This window comes from Ambystoma mexicanum, chromosome 3q, assembly GCF_040938575.1.
Source record: "Ambystoma mexicanum isolate Mex_15411 chromosome 3q, UKY_AmexF1_1, whole genome shotgun sequence".
NCBI classification, from domain to species: Eukaryota; Metazoa; Chordata; class Amphibia; order Caudata; family Ambystomatidae; genus Ambystoma; species Ambystoma mexicanum.
In genome coordinates, this window is record NC_090926.1 from 572461989 (window position 1) to 572476336 (window position 14348).

The following is a 14348-nucleotide window of genomic DNA, read 5'->3' on the forward strand; positions in this document are numbered from 1 at the left end:
AGAGAGAGAGAGTGAGAGAGAAGAGTAGGGATGAGAAACGCACTGATAACCGAAGGAGACCGGTAAGAGCCCGGAAGAAGCATCTTCTTCGTGGCGATACCTGGGCGGTACCTTGGAGGATAATGCACCAGGTCTGCCAAACTCCTGAGGAGAAACACGGTCTGGGACCAACCTCTGATTAAGCAAAGCAACAAGAGTGACTAATCCCCCACACTAACGTGAGATGGGGGTTTAGATTCTATTAAAGACAAGGAGGCGATTATTATGCATTACAATCTTTACTCTGAAACCACAGCAGCAAAGAAAAAACTTTTACAAACAAAAAAGTTTCAACAACAGAACTAGATAAAGTTCAATGTCAATGCATGGGGAACTCCCCAAACCATCATGGAGGATAGGTCATACCCTGCAGGGGACCAATGAGCAGGGACCCTCCTTTATATATGTCCATTACTCTAACGCCAACCCCTCTTTCTGCAGCTGACTTGCACCAGACGCCCAATGGAACGGTTGAGCTGCGTAGCGCAGAGAAAAAGGATCCAGCGAAACCGGAGATCTCAACCTTTCCGCAGCCTGAAGCAATGAAGAAGTTCTTCTGGATAGGACTTCTCACCCGAAATCACGCACTCCAGAACTTGTAACTGCGATCCACACTCCTGAGCAGAACCTCAACTCGTACCTGTAAGAACAACAAGCAAGAAGGGTGGGTGGTTGGGAAGAACAACAAACCAAAGAATGTTCTCACTTGAACCACCTGTGTACATGCGTATCACAATTGTCATATCATATCATATCATATCCAGGGTGGGTGGGAGGGATAATAATCGCCTCCTTGTCTTTAATAGAATCTAAACCCCCATCTCACGTTAGTGTGGGGGATTAGTCATTCTATGACAAGACAGGAGGCTCATATTATGCAAGTTCAAAGCCCTTGCATCTCATTAGTAAGTACAAAATGATCCAATATAATAGATAATATAATAAAATTAAAGAAAAGGTAACATTTTTTTAAAAGCTTTCATTAAATCAATCTGTTGACCAATCAGAGAAATGCCCAAGACTAGGTTGCCCGAAAAGCTGTCTTATAAGGCAAAGTCAAATCCACTGCAAGAAAAACAGGAATGTGCCAAATCCAGCGTTCCTTACAGGCCACCAAAACCAACTGGTTAAAAGAGGGGAAAACATTGAACAAAGTTTTCCTATACTAATAGGTTAGGACAAAACCATCTGAAATAAACACCTATGTTGTTCAATCAAATATTCAAAACACTTAAATTCGTACCATTTTTGGGGACCTAGAAAGCAAACCAATGAAAACAAACACCTAGCTCTCCTGGAGATAAAGAAAAGTACCCCATAGGGGTGAAAGTCTTATAGGTTCCATCCCATGCATTAAAGGAAGATATCGCATTAGAAACAGGGCATGTCACAGAACTACACTGGGGAACCAAGAGGGAAAGACAAATCTTCAAAAGGGTAAAATGGGAGTAAAAAATCATTTTTATAAATTTTGTAATAGGACAATCCATCCTGAGCGGAGCTGAAAAGCAATAGAATTAATCTACAATTGTCTTCAGACATATGTATATACTAAGGAGGGAAGTCTTCTGGAGGCAGAAGCAGAATGGAAGAGAGGGCCCCACCTGAGAAGCTAAACCCGTCAAACCGCCAACACGGAGACCCTCAGACCTCCCGAACTCTTGAAGAAGGACTCTGCTACCATGACAAAAGGCAGATATTATAAACCTGATCCTTAAGAGGCCAAACTTGGCAAGAAGAAAAAATGTATCCGACATCCAATCACTACCATTATAGTGATATCTAAACTCCTTTGTAGGTATGCCCGGTGCTTGAACCTTGATCCCTCCTCCCTGGTGATAAATCCCCTAGCGGATCAAAAGTAACCGAAGGAGGACACCAAATTTCCAAAATCTTAGCAAGACTCTAAACTGCAAAGAACTGATCACTAAATGGTTAAACTGAAGGTGTACACCAGAAGAGGTCCAACCTATATTTCAGCCAATTTGCAGATCTTTGAAGCTCACAGCACCCTGAGCTGGCACCTTACTGCAAACAAACTCTTGTGAAAACCCCAAAGGTCCACCTGCCATGCAGGTGACTATGATAATCAAGTCATCAACCAAATATATATCCCAGCACTCTGGTAATCGTAGCGGCAGACACCGTCTGAAAGTTAATGTATAGACTCTGGAACGCATCGTGATAGAGGGTCATAACGTGGATGGGGGATAGTATCACTCCCAGACCCCTCTATCCCACCAAGGGATATTGAGCCTTCCCAAAAGAGGAGAAACCTCCCCCACTTATCCAAAGGAAAAACCTTGCAATCCAGAAAGAAAACTACCCTGAGGACCACATTAAAGCCCCGCTTTACACCGTTAAGAGAAATAAATACCCACTAGCGCCTCTAACCAATCCCCTGACTGGACAGACTCCAGTTAACTTATTGAAATACCAGAGATTAGCACAAAGGAAAGTAACAGACGGGAGGGAAATGCTCAGTGCGAGTCTGCACTGGTCACCCGCCAGAACTCCTGTAAAAAGGAAAAAACTGAAACCATTGGATACTCCCAGAGGTGTAATATTATGATGCAATCTCCCCCAAGGATGGCAGGAAAACTGAAACCATTGGATACTCCCAGAGGCGTAATATTATGATGCAATCTCCCCCAAGGATGGCAGGAAGGGGAATGAGGGGGAAAGAACTCTGGATAATTATCAATGCCCTGTAAATGTAAGGTTGAGAAGAAATCTGGGACCACTGTCCCCTCAAACCCTGAGGTCTGAGTCACTGTATTCATGTGAGGCTGACTGGCCACTAAGGGAATCAGGGGAAGGAAAAACTAAGCACATTGTCCATAGCAAAACAGTACTTATACAGTACTACGAACCCTCAGGTATATGAGTGGTGCTTAACACTACTACGAGCGTTGTGTGGTGTGAGGTGTTCACTTATCGATCTCAGCAGGATAAAAGACTGATGTAGACCTTTCCAAAATTAGGAACCTGTATCACAACGGTCAGCACGGATATGAAAACAGCACTCTAAAGAGGTTAAGCAACGCTCATGAGGGTACAGAAGCCTGCGTGTACTCCTCGAGCAGAGGAGAAGTTGCAACACACTGTTAGACGGTTAGCTGAACCATAGGCCAAGCTTTGGGAGGAAAAACATGAGGCAGGCGCCAGCAAGTTATTATTTGGCAACTCATCTAACTGATACCATCAAGTGTTTCCAAACACTCCATCCAAGTAAAACATGGTTGCTCAACTTGTCATGTAAAAAACTGAACGGTTACCCTCGAGCTGACCCTGTCTCCACCAGAAACCAAAAGAATAAGGAATGTCCAATGGGACAGAAGTAGGGGAGAACAAACGTCCCCACTAAAGAGAGCCTTAAGCCCTACAGACCTCAATAGAGGCATAACGCATCATCTTTATTCTTCCTCATGTTGAGAGAAAATACTGTAGCTTAATCAGCACTGGTATTGGGTGGAGCAATTGAGGTCGGGAATCAAAACCTAAGGAAAGGACTGAGTTGTCCTGAAACTAACTAAGGTAAAGGGTGACAGAATTTTTAACTAAAAGATGAATGATAACACCAGATAGATGGTTAGAGAGGAAGGTACAACCCCATATGGGTCTGTTTACAACCACTTCCACACTCTTTTCTTTAAAGCACTTAATAAATAAAGAATATATAATATATGAAATATATATAAAATATCCAAAGAAGAGGGGTTACGCCCTCACAGGGGACCGAATCCCCGGCCCTTATATAAGCTGATACTCACTGAGCTTTCTGGGCCACTGACAATTCTGAAAAAACGCAAATGTGTTCCAGTCAACACTTAAACATATTGTTTATCAAAGCGTACACTGAGCAAGTGCACCTCAACTGCTCACCCCAGCAGGGTGAGGCAACCAATAGTACACGAGGGAGCACCTCGCAGTAGGAACAAGGCGAAGCCTGAAACCGAGCAGGTTACTGCACGCCTACAAGACCAAACAATGGCGTCAGCCATATGCAGCACCTAAACAAAGCTGCCGACCTTAAGGAAGGAATACACTGAGCAAGTGCACCTCCAACTGCTCGCCCGAGCAGGGCGTGATAATCAGCAGTACACGAGGGGGTAACCTCGCATTAGAACTCAGGCAGCGCCTGAAACCGAGCAGGTTATGGTGCATGCCAGTTAAGGTAATTACCCAAGTTGCCCACTTTAAGGGAGGAAACACTGAGCAAGTGTACCTCAACTGCTCACCCTAGCAGGGTGTGGACACAGCCGTATACAAGGGGACCCCTCGCAGAAACCCCAGGCAACATTGCCACCGAGCAGGTGACTGCACCTTTCCAGGGAAGATAACCCAAACAAAAGAAAACTGTCAAGTTGAAGGTAGGATACACTGAGCAAGTGCACCTCCAACTGCTCGCCCGAGCAGGGAGTGATAATCAGCAGTACACGAGGGGGTAACCTCGCAATAGAATCAGGCTGAACCTGAAACCGAACTTATGGCACCTACAGTGAAGGCAAAGCACATAACTTAAGAAATAAGTAAATGAATAAATAAACAAAGAAAATAAAATAAAACTGCAGACTGGCAGTGCATCGGGCTCTTGTGCTGGATGGTCAGACTTTGACCTAACAAACCCACAGTCTATCAGTAAACATTCTTTCTTTCCAGCACTAAAGGTAAGGAAATGTGTTGTGTCACCAGGGATACGAAATTACAAACATTTAACAAAACCACATTTTTACTATTAAAATGTTTGTGCTATAATCTTTCTGAAGAAGTCATGAACCGACCAAATGCCCATTAGGAAATCCCTGCGCAACTGAGCAAAAAAGGTGACAATCAAATACCTCCATTGTAAAATACAATTATTTAAAATATAACAATTAAAATATCTAATCTTAAAATATACATGCGCTGGTCGGCCGCGAACCCGGGTCTTCCTGCATGGGAGACCTGCAGCTCTATATTTGAGCTAACTTGGCTCAGTACTGAAACAGAGGCTTTTGTTACAAACATAAGCCACAGGGGCAGGCCGAACCCAAAGCCTGCAGCACCTGGAATCCCCAGGTGACCATAAATCTGTCAAGGGGCACGAATTCAAACAGGCGAAATGAAGAGGGAACAGTGTAAACAACCCTGCTCTCGCGCACGCCGGGAGCGAGTTGATTAATGCACCAGAAACACCTGAGTTTACAAGCGCGAGAAATTTTTAAAGAAGAAATAAATTAGAGAGCTCCCTCGAACTCACAACCTCATGGACTGTAGTCCGAAATTCAACCATTGCACCACTGCTTCAGCTGAAACAGGAAGTATGAGCATAATACATATTTTCTTTTTGAAAGACACCAAAATGAAACCAACGGCCGCACGCGGCTATCCAGATACATTGTATCAAATACACAAATTCCTTTATAATAAAAGGTAATTAACACATATTTACCATATAAATAATATATGTCATATTCAAACTAATAAAGCCTACTACTGACAAACAATGTAAGACACAACTGAAAGGGGTGACTTAGCTCTGTGGTGTCAGCAGCAAAGAAAGAGGGGTTGGCGTTAGAGTAATGGACATATATAAAGGAGGGTCCCTGCTCATTGGTCCCCTGCAGGGTATGACCTATCCTCCATGATGGTTTGGGGAGTTCCCCATGCATTGACATTGAACTTTATCTAGTTCTGTTGTTGAAACTTTTTTGTTTGTAAAAGTTTTTTCTTTGCTGCTGTGGTTTCAGAGTAAAGATTGTAATGCATAATATGAGCCTCCTGTCTTGTCATAGAATTATTTTCTACAGAGCAAGATCTGTCAGGATAGTGAACCAGATTTGCCAAATCCTAAAGAAAACCAAACATGACTATGACCCACACCTGAAAAGGTAAAACAACAGGAGTCAGGGGAAGGGAGACATTCCCCTAAACTTGTTGAACTATCAAGGAAAGCCTAAAAAAGGCCAGGGGAAGGGAGATATTGCCCCTACTTTGTTGAACTGCCACAGGAAGGAAAAGACTCCTTGTTACGATTCTACTCACCTGCCTCCCAGCACCTTTACATGCGCCTGTTCCTTTATTTCCTTGTTTTACCGCTGCAGTTTTGGACTAATCTAATTGCATGTTCCATTCCGGATTTTGGATTAAACCAGCAAATGCATTCTGGGACATGTAGGCTGTCCAAAAGGCAGAGGGCTGGAGGAGGCACATTAAATACATTTGTTTGCAGCAAGCTACTAAGAGCTGCAGAGGGCCTGATTGCATTCACCTGTTCCAAGCTACTGCAGGCTCGGCTGCAGAGAGCTGGAGAGCACTTGATTAGAATCCACTGCTGCTACTGCTGCAGGCTACTGAAGCCAGGGCTGAACTTAATTGAACACAGCTGCCAGAGTCTGCAATCAGCTCCACCCTGCTGGTCTGCTGGCTGGGAGGGCCTTTATAAGCTCACTCTGAACAGAAGCAGTGTCAGTCAACTGCTTTCTCTGGGAGTTCGTGCTGGGGCTCCTGTTACCAGTTTTTGACCTTTCCTGGAAATCCTATTTTGGCCTTTTGATTCCTGTTGCTGATGCTGTTGATGCTTGCAGCTCCCTCTCCATTCTTCTGCAGCCTTTTGCCCTGTTCCTTTGGGCTTCCACCTGACGGCTCTGCCACACTCTGCTGCCTTCCGCCCTGCTCCTCTAGGCTCCCACCTGACGCTCTGCCGTACTCCGCTGCCTTCCGCCCTGCTCCTCTGGGCTCCCACCTGACGGCTCTGCCGTACTCCGCTGACTTCCGCCATGCTCCTCTGGGCTGCCACCTGACGGCTCTGCCGTACTCCGCTGCCTTCCGTCCTGCTCCTCTGGGCTCCCACCTGACGGCTCTGCCGTACTCCGCTGCCTTCCGCCCTGCTCCTCTGGTCTCTCGCCTGACGGCTCTACCGCACTTTACTACCTTCTGCCATTCTCCTCTGGGCTTCCTTGCCTGGCAGCCGTACCACACTTCTCTGCCTTCTGCTCTGTTCCTCTGGGCTCCTTGCCTTGCTTCCTGCCTGTTCTAACTTCTGATATACTATCCTGTCCTGTACCTGGTTATTTCTTCCAACACTGCTTTCTACTTGTATACATCTTGGTCCACTGTAGTGTCTCCACTTGAATCCGTTTTACACTGTGACCCTGGGTTGGACTCTGTTCAGATCAGATAAGGGAAGACTTCTGTTGCCTTCAAGTATTCCGTTGAAGTCGTACCTACCTCAGTATATGGTCTTTCAGTTTTACCCTTGCACTGAGTACAACAGTTTCTTCGGCACGCCCAAGTCATGACGTTGCTGTATGACTGTTGTTAAGAGTAATCTGCTGGTACCTATCCCAAGGACTATACTTAATCCCTGGAGACCCCTTATCATATTCCAGTACACCCTTATTTCTGATCAATCCGTGTTGCCCAGTATACTTGCTTGTCTTTGCCTTTTCTCTGTCTCTTTGTTTACAGCCTGCTCCTGCAGTTCCTGTGAATTCCTGTGTCAACTAACAGCTTGGTGTGTACCTTTAATCTGTTATTTGCTAGCATTGTCTCCGGAATCTCCCTTATATCTACTTACATACAGGGAGAGACAGCCTCTGCCCTGTGCTCTCCGCCTAGACTTCTGAGACTCCTGGACAAGGGAGACATTCTCCAGGGAACACATTAGTGACTAACTATGTGCAATAAGGAAAATGTAAATTTCAAGTTTGACAAATTTTGAGTTTAGTTCTCATCTAAAGACATTTTTTTACCAAGATCGCTGATTCATTGTCCAGAAGAAGGGAGCCATTCTTATGGACCAAGAAGAGACATTATATCCTTAGTTAGATGAATGTGTAAGGGACCGGACACTTTATTTTATTGGAAATTCTGACACAACCCTTAGTATTTTAGTTGAGGCAGGGAAACCCCTGAGCATTAGGGACCCCAGCCGGCCCATAGGACTGGGGTTTCCAAACAGCACTTTAAGATGAGTAGCAGCACCCTTGAGATGGATGGGGATGCAGATTAATACTCTCGCATCAGATCAATAATGACGACTCAATAGTTTGGCAAAGGGAGTCCGTTTAATGACAAGTACAAAAAACGGGGAGTTCATGAATATCAGCAATTGCTCGATCTTCCTTCTCGCTTCAACTCCAATTAATTTCAGAAAAAACATAACATTTATACCAAAAACTCGTCATCACTGACGTGTAACTCTTAAAACTTAGCAAGCAACTTGACTGGTTCTAGGAAGGTAACTTTAATATAGGTACTATATCTTTATATGGTAACAGGGTGAGGGGATTGGATAGACAATGTCAGGTGGGGGCATCTAAGCCCTTCCTTCCAAATGACTACTGTAAACGTCACTAAAAGTGTGACGTCTCATTGGTTCTACTAACTATAGGACCCTAGATTACATGGTCCACTATGATTGGGTTGGCATCAACCCCACTCACACTTTTCCACTTGCGATTAACAGCGTGCAGAATAGCCGGCCAGGTGCAGCGAGTTTGTCTGCACCCCAGCTTCCCTCCAATTATAGTTACAATCAATCAACACTTCAGTGGTCATGTGTCAATTATTTCTTTGTGGTTGGCCTCGAGTCTGCTTCTTGGTCTGGCAAAGTTAAGGCGTCTGGGCATGGCAAGGGTCCATGCGTAGGTGTGAAAGTCTCATCCCTTCTACTTGCTCAGTCATGTGAGTCCGACACCGTGAAATCGGTCTTTCCTTCATGCAATTTCGTGTATTTGATTTCATTCTGCCAGTCGTCTGCCATCTGTGGCTTATCTTGACCTTTCTGAACAGGGTACTCTGTTCTTCTTCTGATTAATTGTATCCACTGTTTCAGCCTATACGACCATGGCTTCTTAGCATGGTTACCCTCGTCTGAGCTTCTCTCCCTCTTTAATTCTCAAATTGTTTGCTGCAAAACTCTCCTCTTGAGACCTTTAGTAACCTTTGGTTGATTCTGCTCTTGTGCGTAGTGAAAGTATACTTATATAAAGTGCTCTTTTGAGGTCGATATGTACATGTGGCGCTTGCTTCAATCTATTTTACTAATAAGCATAAGCAAGCCTCGCGATTTTTGTGCGTCTTGCGGTTACTTTGCATATGTACACGTTTAAACTAACTGAATATCTTCATCGTGCTTATGTCATAAGTTTTTGACATTTTGACATCAATTGTTTCTCTTTAGGCTTCGGATGTCACTTGTCCATAGTGTTTTGTCTCGTTTGTCATTCTCAGGTCGTTTATCTTCTATATGTGAGTCAGTCTGGGTTCTTATGACGTCATCATTCGTCTTGCTTCAGCATCTTCTTAGCTTCTTCAGGTATTGCATTCTGACAATAGTCATTCTGTCTCACTTGTCGATACGGTTTTCTCAATGGGTACCTTACTGTCCAGGTTTTCTTAGGTGTCAGTACTTCAATAGGTGCTGTTATTCTGATAGGTACTGGATAGAGCCCCATTGTGGCTCTCTGCTGGTTTATTTGTTCATCATACGTCACATATTTTGGTGTGAATGTTTCTGGTACTTCAAAATGGGCGGCAGGAGAGCAAATCGTGCTTGGCACCTCCCCTTCACTCCTCCCTCTGGGCGATTCATCGACCACTTTCATTTCTTCTTTTGTATCCACTTTTATTTCATCCTCTGTATTCAGGCATAGAGGTCTAAAGAAATGTCTCTTTGGGGTCCAAATTTTTATGATTCCCTTCAAGCTTCCTGCTGTTCTTATGTGCTCATCTTTGTTCCATGTCATAAGTTGACATTGTCCACTTGGATTGCAATAGATCCATCTTCCCACATAATTTCTAGGTTTCCTTGGATACCGAAACTTCGTTCCTTCTGGTGCATAAATGCTGGCTTTCACAAAGTCTCTTATTTCTTCATCAGTCAGGTCCTTGGGTTTCCATCCTGGCTCGACATCAATCATGATCTTCATCCCTATGGCCTTTTTTGAAGTTTTCTGGCACTGAGATATTATTATCTTGATAACACAGAATCCAAGAAATATCATCACCAGCAGGGCTCCTAGGAATTTGAATGCATCTGCCATCCATTGCGGAATCCATGTAAATAGAGATCCAAACCAGCTGTCACTGTCAACTTCGTCAGCTTCATCAATCATCTGATTCTGTAATTTCGTCAGCATACCTATGGCCTCTCTTAAGGTTCCATTTTCGTCATTGTGAGATGGTATAAATGTGCAACATGATTCTCCGATTTTTGCACAAACACCTCCATCCATAGCTGTGATCATGTCAAGGACATATCTGTTCTGGAGAGTCATTAGTCGAATCACCATTACCTCTTCCTTGATTGCATTGAATCCTTTTATGGTCGTGTTGATGGTCTGCAGTAACTCCCATCCGGTTATCTGCAACCATTTAGTATTTGCTCCAACCTGAACTCTTGACATTAGAATTGTTGTGAACACTGATGAGGTTAGGCTGAACAACCTGTGTTCATAGGGGATCGCATGAAAGGCTTCTTCTGATTTAGCAGAAAACGAATTCTCTCTCTTCATTCGGCTCATCAGTTCCACATATCTCTTCTTTCTCAGGTGAGCATCTGCTTTTGGAAAACTGTCAATATTCAAATCACTTTTTGGCATCACCAACGCTGGAACATGGACATTCACCAGTGTGCATATACCTCCCCAATTCTTCGGCAATCTGATATATGCTTTGGATCCACATGCTCATGGATCCATGATGACTGCAGTACCTTGTACCATTCCTGGAGAGTCAAATACTCGTCCACAGTTCTGATTCTCTCCCATTTTACTTGTACCATTATTCCTGAAGCAGAATTTTGGAATCTCCAATGGAACTATCTGCAAGGGCCCTCCTCTGTCTTCGACCCATGTCAATAGTTTAGCAAGTCTTGGGCATAATGGCTTGCATCCAGTTTGTACTAGGTCAATGGTAGCCTGGTAACGATCGAGGACCATCCATGCTCTGCAGATCACTACTCCTTTCTCCCATCTGTCTGGTGAAAGCACGGTTCCCCAAATTTGCATTTGGCCTCTGTTCTTCCAACTCCGAGCTTCTTCTGGAGTTTTCCCTTGAACGTTCAGTCTTTGGTTTGCCTCTCTTCTGCTCCTTTAACTCCAGCCTGCTCATATCTGATCACAATGTTCTTTGTTTTTCCATCGTTTCTTGTCCTTATGTCCTGGACATAATCGTCTTCATTTGGATCAGTTGCTTCAGTTGCCCATTTGAGTGAAGCATCACTTCCCATGAACTGGCCTTTGGTCTTGCACATTGCTATGTGCGACAGACAGTGTGCTGTCTGTACATCTATTTCAAAAGCTACGAAGATCTTCAACTTCCCCATGCTGTAAGGTAGGAGTGCACAAACAAAGCATTCCTCCTCGGAATTTCGTTGTCCAATTTCTTTCATATGTTGGTACCAGATGTTATTTCCCAAGTGTGCTGTGCTGTCCAGGTAGTTGTTTAGCTCGTTGTTATCTTCTTGTGTGCTTCTCCTGATTCTTAAGGTTTTTCTGAAGTTTGCTATCATCACATCCTTAATCGCATCCATATAGCTTCTTTTTGCTGAAGGATTCTCCGGCATCTCCATCCGAGGTCCTTGCGTAGTAGAAAGCTCCGTCATTCCTTCCTTATCTCTTTGCCTTTTCCTTGGTTTGGCTATGAACGGCCAAATTGATTCTGCTATCATCTCTGTACGTGATAGTTATGCATGACTTGTACTTGTTCTTTTCATTGGATCAGGCGGGCTTGTCAATGCTGTCTCTGTTTATTCTCCAACTCCTTTTGTCTCTTAAAACGTTCAGTTTTCTCCATTTGTCCTTTGGCTTCTCTTGGTGTAGAACTTCTCATCGTTGGTTGTCCAAACTTCTCCCCTTCTTTGGACGGGGGTTCTGTAGTTATTGACACTAGACCAGGTGTGTATGCACTCATCGTTTGCGTGTGTGTTTTTCATTAACCCCCTCTCATGCTTGCTCTGCCAACCCTGTCTCCGGTGGTTCAATTTGTTTGTTACCACAAGCGTTTGTGCATTATTGCTCATCACATCCATTTCAAGTTGACTCATTCCGCTATCAGACCTTGTAGGGACTGGAATGACTATTTAAGGTCTGGGCACCTTCGTGGGTTTCATGCTTACACCATTAGGTGGGTGGACTGGAATCGGAATGCTTTGTGCACCAACAAAAAATGCAGTTCGAATCGTCATTGACAATAAAACAATAATAAACACTATGCATAGGTAAATGATTCCTTTGTCGGTTAACTAGCAGCACTTATTTCCGGGCCAATACGAGCATCTCTCCTCCTGAGGGAGGACAAGATTACTATTTTGGTTGCCCATCTCGATCATCTAAGGAAATAAGACTAACTCTTTAATACATTCTAGGTAATGTCGGTATACCCGTGGTTCTGCTGTTCCTGCTTGTAGGTTGCAGATACTGGAACAAATAATACACTGTCTCTGAAAACAGTTCTCTTTTCTGTATATGAAAATGTCAGGTAAGGTAATAAGTTCAGCAAGTCTCTTAGTTTGCATGTTCAAAATAAACAAGCTCCCAGTCAATGCCTCTTATCTGTTTCACTCCAGAAGACATGTCGTTTAGTGGTCAGCATGAGCAGGAGTGAAGCGCTCTGGTAACACTTTCTCGATCTGTCCCTCGACGGAATGTTTACACTGTTCTGTGATTTTGATGAGCTTGAAGACCAACCTGAATTATGATTCCGTTCAGGATTATCCTCAAACGTTCTGTGTTTGGTGGATCTCGAGGAATTGGCAAGACATTGGTGTGTCTCCCGACAAGATCTGGACAGTTTTCAATTAAGTGAAAGATAGCACGCTGACTAGCCTATTCGCTGCTTCTTCTGCTGGGGACATTTATCTTGTCCTCGCTGAACTCTGGAAGCAAAAGGAACTGCTCGGCAATCCAGATGAGCAGCCTCCTTATTGTCATTTCGTTTTCAGGGTCTTGAAAACATTCTGTAATGTTCGGGAGCCTTCCCACCAGCGACGGGTACGACCTCAGTACAAACTCGAAATAGATCAAAACGTCATTAGTGATTTCACTACAGCGTGACAACATAAGTGAGTCCAAATAAGGCATCTGTGTTTTGAAAGAGTCTGGATACTGTATTTTCTTCCAATTTATGTGTCCTCGATCAAAATTTGGCACATCCTTTTCTTATCAAGGCTTCAGTGTGCCTCAGTCCAAAGTCCAAAGTCAAGAGACTATGTTGTGGCTTATACGTGGAATTTTCTTCTTGACCCTGCAACTAGGATGCACAGAGTGGCCGTGTTTATGTCCTTATCCCCTTATTGTGCTCAGAGGAAATGTCCAAATTAAGCCACAACTTTGCACAAAAGATCTTTGCTTTTGTTTTGCTGGTCATGCGTCCTTCTTCCTCGTCATGGATCTCGTCTGCACGTGCTCTGGTTCTTCCCTGTTGTCTGTAGTCACCACGCGTTGGGGTGAGTGAAGAGGGTCTTCTCCGATGTATGGTTTGATGTCACCCAAAAAGATCCAATCTCTTCTTCCGTGTAACTTGACTGCAGAGGGAGTGACGTCGTCCACTCTGAAGGGACCGTCTAACCTTGGCTCATCCCACTTTTTTCTCGTGTGGTTTATCACCAGGACCGTGTCCCCAGGGAAGTGTTGTGGAACACGTAAACCCTGAACTTGGTCTGTTGTAGTATCTACTTCTTGGTTCTGTGCTACCCTGCACCCTTTTTGTCACGCTGCAGCTGTCCTGAAATTACAGACAGGCAAGATGTCATGCAATTCAAGTAATTTTGCATTTCTGATCCTATCACTTCCCCTGTTGGCTGAGAATCACATCTAGCTCTATCTTGAGGTGTCCGTGGTGTGTGCATCTTTCTGCCTGTCACTATTTCATGCGGCGTGAGATGGTGGTCAGAACCAGTTGCCAGTGGAAGGCAGTGTAGCCATCCCTTCTTTAGAGTAAGCTTCAACTTGGCTATCCTTTCCTTTAACAAGCCAATGATCTTCTCGCATATCCCATTTCCTTGAGGATGATACGCCGAAGAAAACTTGTGCTTTATACCAAGCAACAAGCTGATATGTTCAAACACTGCGTTACCAAAGTGAGGTCCATTGTCTGACCTCATGACCGCACATATTGCCCATCTGGGAAATACCTCCCTCACCAGAAATTTAGCTGCACAGGTAGAGTCTGGGTGTGTACATGGACCTGCTTCTACCCATCTAGAGAATGGACACACCACAACAATTAGGTACCTGTACCTGTTACATACTTGAATCATATCGACCTAATTCACTTGCAAGTGCTGAAAAGGTCTGTTGGGCCTTGGGATGACTCCTCTA

The 14348-nt window shown here is 44.2% G+C and overlaps 1 protein-coding gene and 1 long non-coding RNA gene across 3 annotated transcripts in view; both read right to left on the bottom strand.

Moving 5' to 3' along the window:
- LOC138582748 (stress-70 protein, mitochondrial) overlaps positions 1–14348 on the bottom strand; it is a 1916616-nt gene that overhangs the window by 393405 nt on the left and 1508863 nt on the right. The window lies entirely within an intron of this gene.
- LOC138582749 (uncharacterized) lies at positions 260–5570 on the bottom strand. The gene is made up of 2 exons (XR_011305070.1): positions 5474–5570; positions 260–679 (listed from the first exon to the last, which is right to left on the bottom strand). It is a non-coding gene; the product is annotated as an uncharacterized lncRNA (long non-coding RNA).